General features: G+C 34.7%; 1 long non-coding RNA gene across 2 annotated transcripts in view; it reads left to right on the top strand.

Moving 5' to 3' along the window:
• Positions 1-19056, top strand: part of LOC141543210 (uncharacterized) — a 129885-nt gene that overhangs the window by 99772 nt on the left and 11057 nt on the right. The window contains exons 2-3 of one of the 2 annotated variants that reach the window (XR_012482384.1): positions 17478-17580; positions 17929-18047. This is a non-coding gene — a long non-coding RNA (uncharacterized LOC141543210). Of the gene's footprint in view, positions 1-17477; positions 18048-19056 lie in introns of both variants that reach the window. The other variant, XR_012482382.1, reaches the window with a different exon arrangement.

Here is a 19056-nt window from a genome sequence, read left to right as displayed (position 1 = left end):
ATGTGTATATGCATAAATTGCATATATATGCCTTTATAGATAATATATACAGTATGTATACTATACATAATATATACTTATATATCATGTAATTTTATAGAATTACAATGCATGTACATATGTTGTATATTCTATATAATATATAATCTATAACATAGGATATTAATATATAACATATATAATGTATATAACATGAAATGCTCCATACTTTTAATATAAATACCAGAAATACTCTTTTTTGATGAGTTTTTTCCCAACTAAAGATTTGTTTTCAAGAGACCAAAGTAGTAAGAAATGGCTGGCTGAAAGACTGGCACTTTCAGATTGAAATATAGAAGGTAGTCATGTGCATGGGAAATGTGGGCTTAGGAAATCAACAGGAAGTTGTTGTTCCTTATTTTGTTCCATATCAAGATGTCTACCTCAGGATGTTGACATCCTCTTACCAATTGACATTTCCTGCCTCCTCAGGAAGTGTCAGTCAGTCAATTTGATCAGGGAAGCAAGCTATATACCCTCCTGCCCCTACACCCAATCACTATCAACTGCCTGGGACTCATATCATGATTATACCTGGACTGAAGTTTTTGTTTTGGAAGTTTTATCTCTCCCCTGTTCTACTTTTTTGCCTTATGGCCTTTGAAAGCTTATTCCAAAAATCACACATCCCTCCCACCATCAACTGCTGCCCATTTTTCACACTGGAGAGCTGCAAATCTCAGAGCCAGGAATAATTATCCGTGGTCTCATCTCCCAGCTCCAGACTTATTTTTAGTCACGCCCATCAAAATTTAAGTGAAGTTTATAGAAAACAGTTAATTATTAGGTTATTAGAATAAGTCACTGAATAAACATGAAGTTAGATTGTGGTTAAAAGTCCAAGAAGAAAGGTATTTATGTAAACACAGGTTTTACTTTGGGCTATAGCAATGCTAGGGTGCCTCAAAAATAAACAGAAGAGAAGAAAAACTTCATAAAAGGGAGCCTTTATTTAATAAGGATTTAGTATAATATCTGCAGGGTCTCCTCAGCTTAATTCATTGAACTTAGAATAAAAAAATTTTTTTTAAAAAGAAGTAATCATGGTCTGGAGTTTCATTATAATTTTCATTTTCTGTTCATAGTATCACTTATCCCAAAGTTAGCATAGCTTAAAGCTATTAAAACTTAAAGCTATTCAAACCTATCAAAGTTTGAAGTTTAATTTCATTTATTTAATTTTAATTTTATTATTTATTATTAGTTCATTTATTTAAGATTCTCTCTCTCTCTCTGTATATATATATATATATATATATATATATATATATATATATATATATATATATATATATATATATATATATATATACATACACACATATCCATACATACACATATATTTGGGACTTCATATTTGGAATAAAAAATGGATTTATACATACATATACATACATACATATATATATATATATATTTAGGATATATTATTGTTTTTTGTCTTTTGTTTTGGAAAAGGACCAAAGACATCAATCATATGATGATATTTTGACTTGCACATGAATTGGATTTAAGTGAAGCAGAGCTGCACAAAGTTGTCAATCTCAGTCTCTCTTCCAGAGTCCTCAGAGTCCAGCAGCAAGATACAAATCAAGACAACCAGAGATTTCCTAGGATGCACTTCAAATATTTGTATGATTTTATTAGTCAACTTATTTTCACTTTTTCCACATTCATTGCTACATGCAGTAGAGATAAAAATGAAAGGCGGGATGTACACAAGTCTGTGTATCAGTTGGTATCCTCTTGGATGTTGGTCTTGTTCACCTGCCCTTGTAGAGTGAAAACTCCCAGTGCATTTGTTACATATTTTTATTGTTTGTCATTAAAACTCAAATTTTGTGTTGTGATTATGCTCCCAAATTGTAGTCTAAGTCTTTTGGTCTCTAAGCCCAAGTATGTAAAAAAGAGTGATTCTGCTTAGTGAGAAAATAAAAGTGTGGGTAAACTCTGTGCCAGAATATCTACAACTGAGTGGCAGAGAATTTTGATGTTAACGATTCAGCAATTTGTTATATCTGCAAAAAGGAATCAAGTATTTGTATAAATCTTAGTGAATCTACTCCAGAAAGTGCATATTATCAGAATTAATGGTTTGTTATAAAGAATTGTGTGCAGAAAAGTGTATTTTCAGCAGTCTCAGGAAGTCTCCTATTTCCCATAAATTCAATTTATCAATATGTATGTTTTTGACTTTTGTGTATTTTCCTAGGAACATTCCTTTGAGAAAGTTGAGGATTGATTGTATATTTGGGATATAGAAACATATACAGATAGAAATAACATGAGGTTACATATGTGACTATATATGCGCACATATATGACCATATATACATAATGTATATGCACATATATGACTCTACATATGAATGTACATATACACACATATGTTCTCCCAAATCTCTGTGTAGTTTTAAGCTTTATTAGATTAAATACCTATATATGTATATATATTAACATACACATATATATGAATATGCTATGTATATTTATGTATATGTATGTTTATATATAGTTAATAACTATAAAGCAGTTAGCATAGTGACTGGCACATAATAAGTACCACATATAAATATTAGCTATTTATTATATATAGATATTAGTCCTATATGTGTACATGTGGAAATATATATTTATATATAAATGCTTGTTTTATTTTATATTTTAAGTTCAAAGTAATAACAAAGAAGTATAATAAAAGAGAGGAGAGATAGTCAGAGGGGAAGGGATCAACAAATTGCATAAAGGCCGGTTGGTTTGGTTGATAGAATATCAGAAAAAACAAAATAGATAGAAGGGAATAACTCAGTCTCATTCTTAGATGGATGGATATATATTTAAAGAGGAATGATTTTAGCTTTATATATATATATATATATATATATGCACACATATAGATAAATCTATATATAACTTTATATTTATTTATATATATGTGTGTGTGTGTGTGTGTGTGTTTATGTGTGTGTGTATGTAGATATGTATATATGGGCAGCTAAATGGCGGAGTATATAAAGTGTTGGACATCTTCATGAACTCAAATGTACCTTCAGCTCCAGCTACATAGATCATTTCCCCCAGGTAGAACCAGTTACAGGGTGTCTATGTCTGCTCTTGGACATTTACTAGTTGTGTGACCCTGAACAAGTCTCCTCAGTTTCTTTATCTATGAACAAATGAACTAGAGAAGAAAATGGCCAGTTTTTAATATATTTGCCATGAAAACCCCAAATGGGATCACAAAAAGTCGGACTTGATTGAAAATGATTGTACAAAACCAATTTATATACATAAATAGCTCACATACATATATATGAAGGCACATCTAACTATCTGGGAAATGACTTCTCTCATTTTGAACTAGCATAAAACCAAAAGTGTGTAATAAATGAACTAAAGGCTAGTCAGTAAGTCCCATCCTTATGAACATGATTAGAGTGTTCTACTGATTCAATCCCCATGTGGACCTTGGAGCAGACATAGACACCCTCTAACTGGTTCTACCTGGTGGAAAGAAGTCTCTTTAATGATCTATGTAGCAGGAGCTGAAGGTACATTTGAAAGACACCAGTTGTCCAAAGGCTGGCTCTTCTCTTGCTGGGGCTTCTTTCTACCTGGCAGTGTTGAGTGAGAGAAGAAACAATGGGGTAAAGGAGGGGCTTTGTCCCTCTCAATCTGAAACCAGCATACATTCCAAGTCAGTTCTTTGCCTCACTAGTTGTATCTCTATTTTGGGCAAAAGAGATGAAAGACTGTGATCCTTGAATGTCAAAATTCAGGAGATAAGTAAGGCAGAGAAAGGAATCAATGATTAGAGTTTCAGCCATCCATGCTCATTTATAGGTCTTGAAGATCCAGGAATAACATTAAAGACCCAGTCTGGGGGTAGCTGAGAGGAAGACTCATCTAGCTATGATTCCTTATTTGAAAATGTACTTGATAAAACCAATGTTATATAGAAAACTATTGAATCTGAGCATACTCTTCCTAAACACTGAGGTCATGTAGGGGAGATGTATTGGGTGGGGTGGGGAATGGAAAATATTTGTATTCCTAGTACACATTTTTTGTACATTTTACCAAAAAATGTAAAAATTTTCAAAGTTAATGCCCTTTTGTAAGAACTAATTAAAGTTGATTGATTAAGTAAAAGTGGAGTACTATTCAATGGCAGGGGAAGACAAAGGAATGGAGACTTAAATTAATATAACAGACAAATAAATTATACATATTAAATAAATAAATAAGTGAAGCTGGCATGTTACATAAATAAATAATATAACATAATAAATATAAATATAAAATAATAAATACATAAGACCCTTACAATACTGGAGAGGAGATATAGATAATCTCATTCTGGGAAATTGAGGCTAGAATACCAGCTACAAAAAGATATATTATTTGTGAAATAGATGCAAATAAGTAAAAGGTGATTTAGTGAGTGGGGAGGAAAAGAACTAATAGATAAGAGAATTAGTAAGATTTCACAGGGAAGACAGTACTTAAGCTATTTTCATATAACCCACAAGTAGGCAGAGATGGATTGTCCCAGAGGCAGCTCATGCCAGACTGATTCAACACTACTAAATCTGTGGCTAAATGGGAGTTGACCTTGACCTTGGATGTCAGATGCTGTCCTATGAAAGTGACATAGAAGCTCACTGCTCTTTCAAAAAACGCTAAAAAAAAAATGGCATCAAATATCACTAAGGTGTACTTTAAAAAAATTATATGTAGTACATATACTTAAATTTTTTTTTTATAGTGAAATGCAATTTAGCTCTTATATTTTCAAGGCTCTTTGTGGGCGGTTTTGTTTAGTTACCAAATAGGCTCTTTCTTAGAGATACCTTGAGCACTGACACTTATCTTTCCTGAGTCATGCAGAATTTCTCTTAAGTCGCACTGAAAAGCTACGAATTGTGGGCATTAACAAAACAAGCTCTTTGGTGATAGCTGGACAAATGTGAGGTCAAATATTTGGGTCAGACTTCAGGCTTCTTTCTCTTCTCCTTCCTAGACAGATCCGGGTCCCTGAACCCCTTCAGAGCAGGAATTACCTTTCTTTGTATCCATATGTTTAGCACAGTGCCTGGCACATAGTTGGTACTTAGTATATATTTATTGATTGAATATATGTTCACCATTTAATTATAAGAGTAACAACAGGGGCAGCTAGGTGGCGCAGTGGATAAAACACCAGCCTTGAATTCAGGAGGACCTGAGTTCAAATCTCATCTCAGACACTTAACACTTCCTAGCTGTGTGACCCTGGGCAAGTCACTTAACCCCAGCCTCCCAAAAAAAAAAAAAAAAAAAAAAAAAAAAGTAACAACAGTATTAATACGTCACATTTAAATAGTGCTTTAAGGTTTGCAAAGTACCTTTAAAATGCCATTCTATCAATATATCAGCAAAAATGATTAAATGTCTAAAAATATCCAATATTCTAAGAAAAAAAAAAAGCATATGAGATGGATCCTGCTCTGAGGAAGTTTATAATATAGTTAAATAGACAAATTCAAAACTCAGCTACAGAACTAGACAGTCTATATCAACATGATTTTAGAAAATCATCAAGGAAGGCTTTCCATAGAACTTGGTCTTTTAAAGAGGCTATAAAAAGATATAGGATATAGAGGAATTGGTAAGAGAAAGGACATTTTAAGTTGAGGATATAGTACCAGCAGAAATACAAGTTTTGTATCTATATATGGTGGGAGTAATGTAGACATGGGAGTGGGGGTGGGGGAATAGATTAATAAGACTAGTCTCTTTAGTCCAGAGAGGAATAAAACTTGCTTGGTTGGATTGGTGGAATGTCAGCTTTTTGAGAGTTGTGACAGCTTTAATTTTTCTTTGTGTATCCTTGGGATTCAGACTAGTGCCAGTACATTTTGAAATGGGAAGAGATGGACAATTGGTGATCCTTGGGCAGAACCATAATAGCATCTACAGGAAGAAGAAAGTAACTCATATTATAAGATGGCAATTAATTTAACCTGGCAAGAGTGGAAGCCTGGTTTCAGAGATAAGACAAAGCCCAAGAAGTTAGACTAGGGTATTGACCCAAGGAATGGAGAAGATGGGATAAATCTGAGAGAAGATGAGAATTTAATGATGACTTAGTGAAATGGGAAACAGGAAGGATAGAAAATGAAAATACTTTACTTTTGTAAAGGTTTTTCAATTTGCAAAGTACTTCCCAAGCATTATTCCCTTTAATCTTTATAGTTTATTCCCCTCCATGTACTTTTGTTAATAAAACAATAATAAAACTAATAAAGTTTTGGACTTTTTTTTTTTGAAGCAACCTAAATGACTTGCCCAGGGTCACACAACTACTAAGTGTTAAGTGTCTGAAGCCAAATTTGAACTCGGATCCTCCTGACTCCAGAGCTGATACTTTTAAATCCAGCAACACTCGCCATTTTCTATTCTTCACCTGTGAAACTTGATGTCTTTCATCATAGGAGCTGCCTCCCCATGCCTAGAACGTGCTTCCTCCTTAGCTTTGTCTCCTGGCTTTTCTAGCTTAACTCAAGATTCAGCTCCAATCCCACTTCCTACAAGAGGTCATTCCCTGTCCACCTCCTTTCCTCTACCCCAGTGTTTTCCCCTCTCAGGTGATCTTTCATATTCTTTATTTATTGCTGTTTTTTGTCTTTTGTTCTGGAAGATGACCATGATATTAGGGAGAAGATGCCATGACATGGAAATGAGTTGGATTTAAGTGAGTGAGGGCTGTGCAAGGTCACCTGCCTCACTTTTCCCTCCAGAATCATCTGGATCCAGTGGCCAGGTATAGATCAGGATGGTGCTGGAAGCAATGGGAGATCTTAGCCTTTTTAAGCTAAGATCTTCAACAGATCTTAATCTTATTTCCAGTTCCAGTGGTCAAATAAGAAAACATAAGTTTGGTTTCAAATACTTGTTTTCAAATTATTTTAGCTCATTTGTTGAAAAACAGTAAAACAATATCATGTATGTAATTGTTTATATCTTGTTTCTCCCAGTAGAATGTAGGCTCATTGAAGACAGGAACTATTTTAAAAAATCTTTTCTTTATTGTCTCAGGACTTGGCACATAGCAAATGCTTAAACAAATGCTTCTTGATTGACTAATTCCTTACACTGATTCTTGAGGTAGGCAGAACAGGGCTCAGAGAAGTTGAATGATTTATATGGTCATGTAGGTAATCTTAAATGTGATGGATACTAGACTAGAACAAACTCTTGAGACCCTTAGCTAAAACTCTTTCCTGATTATACAATCAGGTCCTAATTAGTACAAATAATGAATCCCATGAAGTGGTTGCTTTATTTGAATTCTCACTATTTCAAGTTTATAATTACATGTAAAATAGGATTATTGACTCTAGTCCAGGGCTTGTTAAACTTTTTCCACCTGGGTTCCTTTTTTGCCTGAGAAATTTTTACATAATTATGGACATATAAGTATATGAAATAAATATACAAATCAAACATTTACTGATAAGAAATCATAATTTCACAACCTCCACATTCAGTTATGCGACTCTGTATGTGTGGGTCAAGACCCACAGTTTGAGAAGCTTTGCTCTACCCCAGTGGAAATATGCAACAATTCCCCCCGCCCTTTTTTTTTTTTATTAAAGCTTTTTATTTTCAAAACATATGCATGGATAATTTTTCAACATTGACCCTTGTAAAACATTGTGTTCCAATATTTCCCCCATTACCCATCTTCTACCCTAGATGGCAAGTAATCCAATGTGTTAAACATATTAAAATATATAGTAGATCCAATATATACATATATATATATTTATACAATTATCTTGCCACACAAGAAAAATCAGATCAAAAAGGGAAAAAAATGAGAAAGAAAACAAAATGCAAGCAAACAACAACAAAATGAGTGGAAATGTTATTTTATGATCCACACTCAATTCCCACAGTCTTCTCTCTGGATGCAGATGGCTCTTGTCATCACAAAATTATTGGAACAGGCTTCAATCATCTCATTGTGCAATAAATTTTTAAAGATATATTTATCTATTTATTAAGATAATATGATAGCAAAGGATAAAAATGCATTTCTGATGCAAGTTTTATTACAAAATAGTAGAATAATTATAGAAAAGTTTTAAAATAAATAACAAATTCCTGGATATTATACCTAAAGATAAGCCTCTTCTGGTGATCTGATAAAAGTCCATCATTATTATCATTTATAATGTAGCCTGTTAGCAGTGCAGAACAAATATCTTTCTTTAAATCTTTATACAAGGGTGCAAAGAGTTTTATCCCTATAGAAGCAAATTTGCACGCCCACATTCTCGCACAATGAAACAAGTGCAGTTGGACAACCTGGGGCATTATCTAAAACCAGTAATGCTTTAAACATGATGTTGTTGTCCTGTTTTTGTGCTAAACAACTGGGCTAAAATAACTTGAAAACCAGTATTTGAAAATATCTTTAGTCATCTACGCTTTCTTATTTGATCAAAAAAGAACTGGAAAAGATCAATGATTGCAACCACTCAGAATAAGAAGATTCAAGAACAATAAGTCTTGGTTTTGATTTAAATTTTCCTTCTGATCTTAGATACTGTAAGGGACAGTTAAATGGTGACATAATTCAGGGCTTCTTAAAGTTTTTTTCACTCATGACCCCTTTTCACCTGAGATATTTTCACACAATTCTGGATATGTAGGTACATAAAATAAATATATAAATCAAACATTTACTAATAATATATCATAAAGAAATTTATCTTATGATTGTACGTGTACAACCAATAAAAAATGGCTTACTGTCTTGAGGTGAGGGGAGCTAAGGGAGAGAGGAAGAAAACAATTTTGAATTAAAAATCTTATAAAAATGAATGTTGAAAATTATCTTTACATATAATTTAAAAAATAAAATGTTATTGAAATTTTTAAAAAGAAATTTATTTTAAAACAGTTCTTTGGTATATATATATATACATATATATAATTTTACCATTTATTAAAGCAAATTTGCCTATTAATGAGATGAATGTGCTTGTTTATTTTTACATAAAGAATTAAATCTTGGTGTAATATTTTATATCTTTTACTACTGTCAAATTTTTCATGACCCCACATTCAGTTACATGATCCCATATGGAGTCCCACATCCCACTGTCACTCTATGACAGTGCACAGAGCACTGGGCCTGGAATCAGGAAAATCAGGAAAATTTATCTTTATGAGTTCAAATATGAGGTATGTGACCCTAAACAAGTCATTTAACCCTGTTTACCTTAGTTTACTCATCTGTAAAATGATTTGGAGAATGAAATGACAAATCACTCCAATATTTTTGCCAAGAAAACTTCAAAAGGTATCACAAAGTGTTAAACATGATTGAAAAGCACCTAAACAATAATAAAAAAAAGATACTTTAAATCCAGGTGAAACTATTTCTTTAGAAATATAAGTTCTGGGGGTAGCTAGGTGGCGCAGTAGATAGAGCACCAGCCCTGAAGTCAGGAGGACCCGAGTTCAAATCAGGTCTCAGATACTTAACACTTCCTAGCTGTGTTACCCTGGACAAGTCACTGAACCCCAGCCTGGGGGGGGGGGGAATATATATATATATATATATATATATATATATATATATATATATATATATATATATATTATATATATATATATATATAAGTTCTGCACTAGGAATTGAATGTAAAAATTGAAAGTAGCACTACTGTCTATCTACCCAGGTTACTTATACCTTCGGAATCCAATTCTTAACGTGCAACAAGAAAATTGGATTTACACACATATATTGTATCTAGGTTATACTGTAACACATTTAATATGTATAGGACTGCCTGTCATCTAGGGGAGGGAGTAGAGGGAGAGAGGGGAAAATTTGAAAAAATGAATACAAGGGATAATGTTATTAAAAAAAATTACTCATACATATGTACTGTCAAAAAATTTATAATTATAAAATTAATTTAAAAAAAGAAACACAAGTTCTGGAAAATGAGTTTTCTGTTTTATCCACATTAAAAATTTGTTGATCAGTGTGTCCACATACTTTGATTATTTTCTTCAAAACATCAGGATATTTTTCTGGCACATCCTCATCTGGGCTGACTGCTTCTTTGTAATTTTAACCTTATGCAATTGAATTTTCTTCTTACAGTGATCAAATTAACGAACACTTGCTATAGAAGCTTCTTCACTATCCACTCTACTTCCATTTTCTTTCACTGCTCTAAAAGAACTTGAAGCTTTTGTCTGAATGACTGTTCTACTATAAGGAATTTGTTTTTGATTGCAATCTTCAATCTATTTAGGTAAAAGGGGTTTCATTTCTATCACTATAACACTTCTATTCCTTGCAGTTATTAGCAAAACAGACACACATACAATCACACAAAGCTGATGCAAATATTTCTTTTTCTTTTATTTCTTCTACATTCTTATACTATTCTGAACTGTAGATTCATGCATCCCTACATCTCATTCTATTTTAATGATTATGACTATGTTCATATTGTTTAATTATATCAAATTTTGCTCTAATATAATAACAAGCCTTTTTTCTTTGTTTTCTTTCCCTCCTTCCTTCCTTCTTTCCTTCCTTCCTTCCTTCCTTCCTTCTTTCCTTCCTTCCTTCCTTCCTTCTTGCCTTCCTTCCTTCTTGCCTTCTTGCCTTCCTTCCTTCTTGCCTTCCTTCCTTCTTTCCTTCCTTCCTTCCTTCCTTCCTTCCTTCCTTCCTTCCTTCCTTCCTTCCTTCCTTCCTTCCTTCCTTCCTTCCTTCCTTCCTTCCTTCCTTCCTTCCTTCCTTCTTTCCTTCCTCTCCACTTCCTTCTCTCTCTCTCTCTCTCTCTCTCTCTCTCTCTCTCTCTCTCTCTCTCTCTCTCTCTCTCTCTCTCTCTCTCTCTCTCTCTCTCTCTTCCTCTCTCTCTCTCTGCACTGATAGTGTCTCCATCTGAAGCATTCTCCCTTTGGTTCATATTGTTAAGAGTTCTTTAAAACAAGATTCCCCCATCTGTCAGTTATACAGTAACTAACAGCACAGAAGATCCATACTTTATAGGCAAATGCAGATTGATGACATGGAGGCATGTTCAAATCCTTGACTAGTTGATACATGTCACATTAATTAAATTTTGGCTTGCATTAAATGAGACCTGGTATCATTTCATAATTCACACTAAATAGAATTATGCCTTATTTGAACTTTAATTACAAGGCTGCTCTACCATAATGATTCCAAGTTTCCTAACCTAGGAAACAAAGAGAATGGGAGTTTCAGTAAGCCAAATGGGAAGGAAAAGGTGTGGAGCTTACCAAATAGAAGACTACCCCAAATCATTGGGGGCAGTTTCCCACAATGCCAGGCATACAGACAGAGTTGGGATAGCAGACTCTTTTCTTCCTTTCATACCACCCTAAAATGCTACAGACTTCCTGGAAAATATTGACTCAACCATCCCCACCCCATTTTTTCCTCATATCTATTATAAGCAGCTATATAGTTCTGGACTTGAAGTCAGGAAAATCTGAATTCAAATTCTACCTCAAACTTTTATTAGTTGTGTGACCCTCAGCAAATCATTTATTGACTGCCTGCCTCAGTTTTTTCCTCTGTAAAATGAGGATAATAAAGCACTTCTCTTGCAAGTTGTTGTAAAGATAAAGAAATAACATATGTAAAGTACTCTGCAAAGTTTAAAATTCTATATAAATACTCCTGCTGCTGCTGGTACTGATGATGATGATGATGATGATGATGATGATGATGAAGATTATGATACAGACAGAGCCAATTTTAATCTGAGTCTGGAGTCTTATTTAATGAAAAATAGGGAAGATTTGGAAACTTGGAGTAAGAGTCTATCAGCTCAGGCCATTAGTATCATTAACCCCTTTCAAGAAATAGGACTTCATTACAGTAGATTAGAGGATCCTCAAGGATGGAGGGTGTTTACCATTTTTTATCTTTGCATTACAAATGCTGAAGAAAAGATCTTCCATGTTTGTTGAATTGAACTGAATGGTAATCAAATAATCTGTCCAAAGATAAAAATTGCAGGATAGATGAATCTTAGGCTTCAGAATATGTTTGTACTAAAGACAAATATATCCTAAAGCTTTGTCTTTATTTCACTTATTCCTGGTACATATCAGTAAAGCTAAGAGATAATGAATAATAGCATATGTAATAAATTAAAGACAAATTCAATTAAAACTCAAAGAAAACATCAAGGAAAAGACAAGCTGGTGGGTAGAAGATAATGTTCATGGAGCTGATTTCTTTAGTGGAGTAGATTCCACTATCTGCTATTTAAAAGCAGTAGGTGGCTATGTTTTGATTCTATTCATTTTGGCATTATAAAATTATCAATTATTTTAAATCAACGTATCCTACTAAATCAGTAAATGAAAAATATTTTAATTCTGTTCTTTTTCTCCCTGTTTCTTACTTTTTCTGTCTTGCACATATGCACTTCATACAAATATGTTTTAGTAGAAAGATGCTCTTCTTGCCTTTGTAACTTTTACTCATGTTTATGAGGTAGATTAATAAAACAGGGCCTTCTAATTCATAAGAATTATGCATTAGAAAAATAGTTATGAAATAATTTGTGCTTATTCCCTTAGTTAAAAAAGACAAGTCTTTAACAATGGACTAGGGATAGAATGCCCTACTTTGATGCTAGAAAAGGTCCCTTTCTCCTTTATGGCTCACATGGCAAAGGCATACTCCATGAGAGAGATTACAAATTCTCCCTTGTGTTAATAAGTAATTATTGAATCTGGACCAAGAGTTTTCCCTTTTTCTACCTCCTCATCCAGAAATCAACCAGTGTGGAAAATTTTAGGTAAAGACTTACCCAGTCTAAGTTCTACTCAAGGGGTCAGGTAGGTAGCACAGCAAATAGAGTACAGTCCTGAGTTCAAATCCAGCCTTACTCACTTCCCCTGATTGCCTTTTCCTCCTTCCCTTCCTCAAAAAAAGGATCGAATCAGACAGCAAAAGAAATTCAAAGTTTAGGTTAATGGGTAGATTCTTGTTCATTTACTCTGACAGATCTGGGAAAATGTGTGTTCTATCTTTTGTCAGATAAGTGATATGGAGATTGATAAGTTTCTTTGACTAAGCCTTGGGTGATCCAAGTGATGTACTTGAGACCCTCATTAAAACAGACCCACTTCTCATTAAAATTCATTCTCTCATTAATTGTTAATCAATCAGAGCTGATTGCTACCTTCAGGAATTCTTCCAAGGGCATATAAACTGTGAGCTCACTACCATGAGGGGGTCTTTAGCATTTGAGAGTGCTACTGACTCTTTTATTAAGATGCTAGCATTATTAATAAAATGATTGATTATCTAGAAACTATGTCTTTCGAACTTTTAAAAGGTCACACCCTACAACATTAGGGCAGGGTTTAACACAGGTATTTATGAGAAATAATATTAAATCTGGCAAATACATTCTTTTAACATAAAGAATTTAAGAAAAAAAGCTGAGGAAGAAGCAAGGCTGGGGCAGAATTAGATTTTCCCATTTTTATAGCTAGATTGTTTCCTTCCCTGTTCCTATTTCTGGGTGAGTAGCCACACAATAAAACATACACAGTCTGATGCACCTCCAAACTTTTCCATTTAAATAGAGGTCATCTCTCATGGTCTTATAGAAGGAAACTGCGGATGTGGCAGGCACCCAGCTGCCATGCTGGTTCACACTGTGACTGTGAGATGACCAACATCTCTCTCTTGTGTTTTTCATGGAGTCCTCCCCCAAAAAACTCCTACTACTGACTGTAGATAAAAAACAATCCTCCATCCCAGCCTATTTAAGAGGAGATGATATTGTATTAATTTACTTTCTTCCTAAACTGGGAAGAGCTACAAATGCCAGGGGATCTGTGACCAGCCAGCCTGCTCCTTGCCAGGAGTTGTAAACACCTGGAAATACAAAACTTTCCTTTTTAAAGATGTCAATTAAAATAATACAATAAACATGATTTTTTTTTTCCAAATGAAAAGTAGGTATATGAAGAATCCATCCATCAATGAGCATTTTTAAGCATCTACTTTTTGCCAGGGTAGATTCTTATTCATTTATTCAGACAGACCTGAGAAAATGTGGACTTTTTTGACTTTGTTGATGTGGTTTCAAAGACAAAAGCAAAAAATCTTGCCCTCAAGGAGTTTTTTAATTGAGGAAGACTATATATATATATAATAAGGCACACATACACATAAGTGCAAAGGGGATAAATACAATAGAAAATACAAAGCAATTTAGAAAAGACAGAGTAATGACAGGGAAACAAAGAAAGTTGCATGTTATATAGAATTTAGCTCTCTTCGTACAGACCCTCATCATGTTTCACCTGGATTATAGGAATAGAATTTTTATTTATTTTCTTTTTAATTAAAAAAATTTAGTACTAGCATTTTAATTGATTTCCTTGCTTCATCTATTCCTTCTTCCCTCCATTCTGTCTTCCTCTCAGCTCCTTCCAAAAGCACATGTCTGATCATATTACCCTCACCCCAACTTGAACAATCAAGTTGCTTCCTATTATGTCCAGGATCAAATATGAAATTCTCTACTTGGTATTTAAATACTTTCACAATTTGGCTCCTTCTTATCTTTTCACTCTTCTTATATTTACTCCTCATTGCTCCCTCCACAATACAGGTACATTTTCTTGTTCTTCCTCCAACAATTCTCCTAATTCTATGCCTTTAAATTAACTGTCCCCCAAATTAGGAAGGCTCTCTACTGCCCATATCCAATCCTTTTCCTAGCTTCCCAGTTCCCCTGAGTTCTGTCAAGACAGCTCAGATTCCATCATTTGCTAGGGGTCTTCACCCCTCCTCCCAAGTCTTTGCTTCTGAAATCATCTCATATTTATATTACATATGCCTTATATGCACATGTTTATTTATATATTTGTTCCCCAGAGTTTAACACAGTACCTGCCATATAGTGCTTAAAAATGGTTTGTTGAATGACAAACTGACTTGGGCTAATCTTTGAAGGAAACATCAGAAAGTGGGGAGGGTGTGCCTTGTGGGCATGAGGGAAGAGTCAGTACTTAGAGAGAAGGAAGAGAAGAATGTCATATGAGAATGACAAAGGAGAAGTATTTTTTCCAAGAAAGAAAAAAATGTATAAGGAAGAAAGTTGAAGGAATATAAACCGTTAAGATTCTAATAATAATAATTTGCCAGTGATCTTTATTTTCTGATAAGTCAACTTAGAATTGTTCTTCCAGGATTGTTTTTTTTTAAATCGTTTTCAAAAATTTCATTGATATTGCTGCTTACTTATCCTTAATTAGGTGCAAATAAGAGTTTTGTTTACATTGAATAAAATTGTTTTTTAAACTAAAATAACTGTCCCCAGAATGCCAGAAAGTCTGCCTCCACATCTCAAGCCCTTCTAAAGAGAGAGACTCTTCATTCTTAAGTGAGCCTAGAAGGATGGAGGAAAATTAAGTAGGTAGGGCCAAAATGGGGGAGATAGTGAGGCCTTTTGCTGAGTAGTTTCATTTTGATTTAAGGTTTAACTGTTTCAAGAATAGCAATGACATCCAATTTGAAATTGTAGATAGAAGAAAAAATTCATAAGACAAATAGAAATAATTTGAAAAAATGATTTGTTTTGGAATATATCCCTCATCTGGCTCTAAAATCTAAAATTCAATAATTAATGTAACCAATTATAAAGATTATATATATATATGTGTATATATATATAAAATGTAACCAATTATAAGGATTAATTCTCTAAATTTGATTACTATCATGGTAAATTTGACATTTAGTTTGGGCTAATGTCAAAACCATTATGGGCACTGGGCATTCAAGAGAGAGAGAAGATAGCTTGGAAGTGTCCTGTTAGTGATAGCAAGATGACTAAAGAATAAAGTGGGCTATGGAAAATTATAGGACAGCTAGATAGTGCCTGGCCTGGAGTCAGGAAGACTCATCTCAGTTCAAATCCAGTCTTAGACACTTACTAGCTGCATGACCCTGGCCAAGTCACTTAACCCCATTTACCTTAGTTTCCTCATCTGTAAAATGAACTGGAAAAAGAAATGGCAAAACATTCAAAAATATCTTTGCCAAAAAAAACAAACAAACAGCTCAAATACGGTCCTGAAGAATTGAATAGTGTGCTGTTTTTGTTACTGTTTGTCCTTCATTCTTGAAGAGGACATTATCAAGACAGGTGATAAACAGACCACTGAATTTGGAATCAGAAGAGCTGGAGTTCACATCCTTTCTCTGTCATTTATTATTATTATTATTATTATTATTATTATTATTATTATTATTATTATTATTATTATTATTATTTTACTTTGATCAAATAATTTATCTTCTCTAGGTTTTACTTTCTTCATCTGTTAAAATTAAGGGGTTTGGTTTGATGATTTCTAAACTGATGATCTCTGAATCTTAAACTCCAACCAAAAGTTTAATGAACCCACCTATCTGCCTTTAGTTCCCCTTATGATCTTCATACTATGTCCCAAAGGCAAGAGAGATTTTAATAAGAGAAAATCATGTTGTTTCCATTATGACTGACTCTGCACTACCCTATTTGAGATTTTCTTAGCAAAGATAATGGACTGGTTTTTAATTTCCTCCTCCAACTTATTTTACAAATGAGGAAACGGAGGCAACAGGGTTCAGTGACTTGCTCAATGTCACGGCTGAGGCATTTGAACTCAGGTCTTCCTGTTGCCAAGCCAGGTGCTCTATCCACTATGTAACTAGCTGATCTTAGAGAAAATCATAGCACAAGACAACAGCTAATACAATGGGGTAGCAAGACTCTGTTTTTCTGCCCACATAGGTTACATTCTTACATGGTTTTAACCTGAACAATTTTCAAATTCATGATTATAAGTAGAAGGTAACTATGACAAAATCCCATTTCATTTCACACTATATGTTGTGACTTGTACAATTTAGCATACAGGATACCTTGATGGAGTCCTAGATGTTTTAAGTTTGCACAATTACTGCATTTTTCTCTCAGATGTTACCAGGATTCCATGCAACTAAATGTTTTCTTTCTTTCTTTCTTTCCTTAATTCCTTCCTTCCTTTTTTCCCTTCCTCCTTCCTTGCTTCCCTGTCTCCCTTCCTCTTTTCTTTCCCTCCCTCCCTTCCTTCCTTCCTTCTTTCCTCCCTCCCTTCCTTCCTTCCTTCCTTCCTTCCTTCCTTCCTTCCTTCCTTCCTTCCTTCCTTCCTTCCTTCCTTCCTTCCTTCCTTCCTTCCTTCCTTCCTTCCTTCCTTCCTTCCTTCCTTCCTTCCTTCCTTCCTTCCTTCCTTCCTTCCTTCCTTCCCCTCCCTTTCTTTCTTTCTCTTTCTCCTTTTCTTTCTTCTTCTCTTCCTTCCTTTCTTTCCTCCTTTTTCTGGCATGCAAACAGGGACAAGAAGAACCAGCAGTGTTAAAGAACTTTTCAAGAGTAAGATCCTCCCAGAGTTCCTTCAGTAATCTTCAGGGAAGGAAAGGAAGAAGAGATGGTCGGGGTAATTAAATGGGCCAATATATGAAAAGGTCCAGCCAGGAGACTGATGAGAAATTTAAATGCCTGTTCTTACTATAGTCCTCTTCTCCGTTTGAAAGTTTGTCTCCATGACATCTCACAAGATTCAACACCTGCTATAGTGGGGTTTGCACTCCCTAGCATGGGGAAACTTACTGACCATGCTGTGGGAAGGAAATAATTTCGTTTAAAACAAAAAATGGGGAATTATTAAGGATTATGCCTAAGTGCACTGTAAGGGGCAGGTCAATTCTCTGAGTCTCCACAGCTGTGAATATCTGAAGGAATTGTGGGGCAGTCTTTACTGACACAGGTGTTACTTGTGGACTAGGAAAATAAACTGGAGGCAGAGGGAAGAGGAGAGAGATCAGAGAACAGCAACTATCTCTCAATTTCTTTGAATCACCATCATCCTCTCACAAGAAGAGAAGAAAAGGTCTACATATTGTGGTAGGTTACATATTGTGTTCCCTTCCTCCCTCCCTCCCTCCCTTCCTCCCTTCTTCCCTTCTTCCCTCCTTCCGTCTCTTCCTCCCCAGGGAGGGAATGGAGTCTGGGGCTTAAGTAGCATGTTTCTGAAGTTACATTGATGGTCCTAAAATACATCTAAACACATATAAGTAACAATGTGGCTTAGTGGGTAGAGAGCTAGGTTTTGAGTAAAGCCAACCTGACTTGAAGCCCCACTTCTGACATACATTTAACAGTGTGACAGTGGGTGAATCACTTAAGTTTTTAATACTTTAAGCAACTCCCCAAGACTCTAGATTTGCTACTGTAGATGGAGGTTAGTTCTCTGTCTACCATGAAACATTGCTTCTCTTATTCATTTCTATCTATTTTGGGCCCAGACCTGTAACTTCAGGAGCACACAGTGTACACCCCCTCCCTCCCTGAATTCTACCCTTTAATATAACTGCCTTAGGATAAGCTCAAAGCGCTGGGATAGTCAGTGGACATGGATCCAAATACTGCCTTGGTTACTTTATCGCTGTGAATTTTGACAAAGTCATTCAGAAAGTGTGACTTTTGTTTCCTAAAATACAAAAGAGGAGGGTTGGACCCAATGGTCTCTAAGATTCCTTCCTTCTCTAAATCCATAATTCCCGAAATATGTCTGTAGGGCTCTTTGCAGACTGCAACACTGGACAAATTGTCTTAGTATTTTTATTACCTACTTCATAGTCATTGCTGTGAATATTTAATGAGAAAGAATGGAAGGAAGGAAGGAGGGAGGGAGGAAAGAAAGAAGGAAGGAGGGAGGGAGGGAAGAAGGGAAGAAAAGGGAAAGAAGGAAAGATTTATTAAGTTTCTGACCTATGTCAAGCTCTTCTGAGACATTCCAAATATTATCTCACTTGATCCAAATGAGTATAAAGTCTTTTGTGACTGCAAAGGGCTAGATATCAATCTAATCCAGAGTCCCCTCTTAAAATTGGGATGCCTTTGGGAATATCTG

The sequence above is a fragment of the Sminthopsis crassicaudata genome, chromosome 1 (genome assembly GCF_048593235.1).
Source record: "Sminthopsis crassicaudata isolate SCR6 chromosome 1, ASM4859323v1, whole genome shotgun sequence".
Classification (NCBI taxonomy): Eukaryota; Metazoa; Chordata; class Mammalia; order Dasyuromorphia; family Dasyuridae; genus Sminthopsis; species Sminthopsis crassicaudata.
The sequence above is the reverse complement of the archived record's forward strand: the minus strand, read 5'-3'. Positions and strand labels throughout refer to the sequence as shown.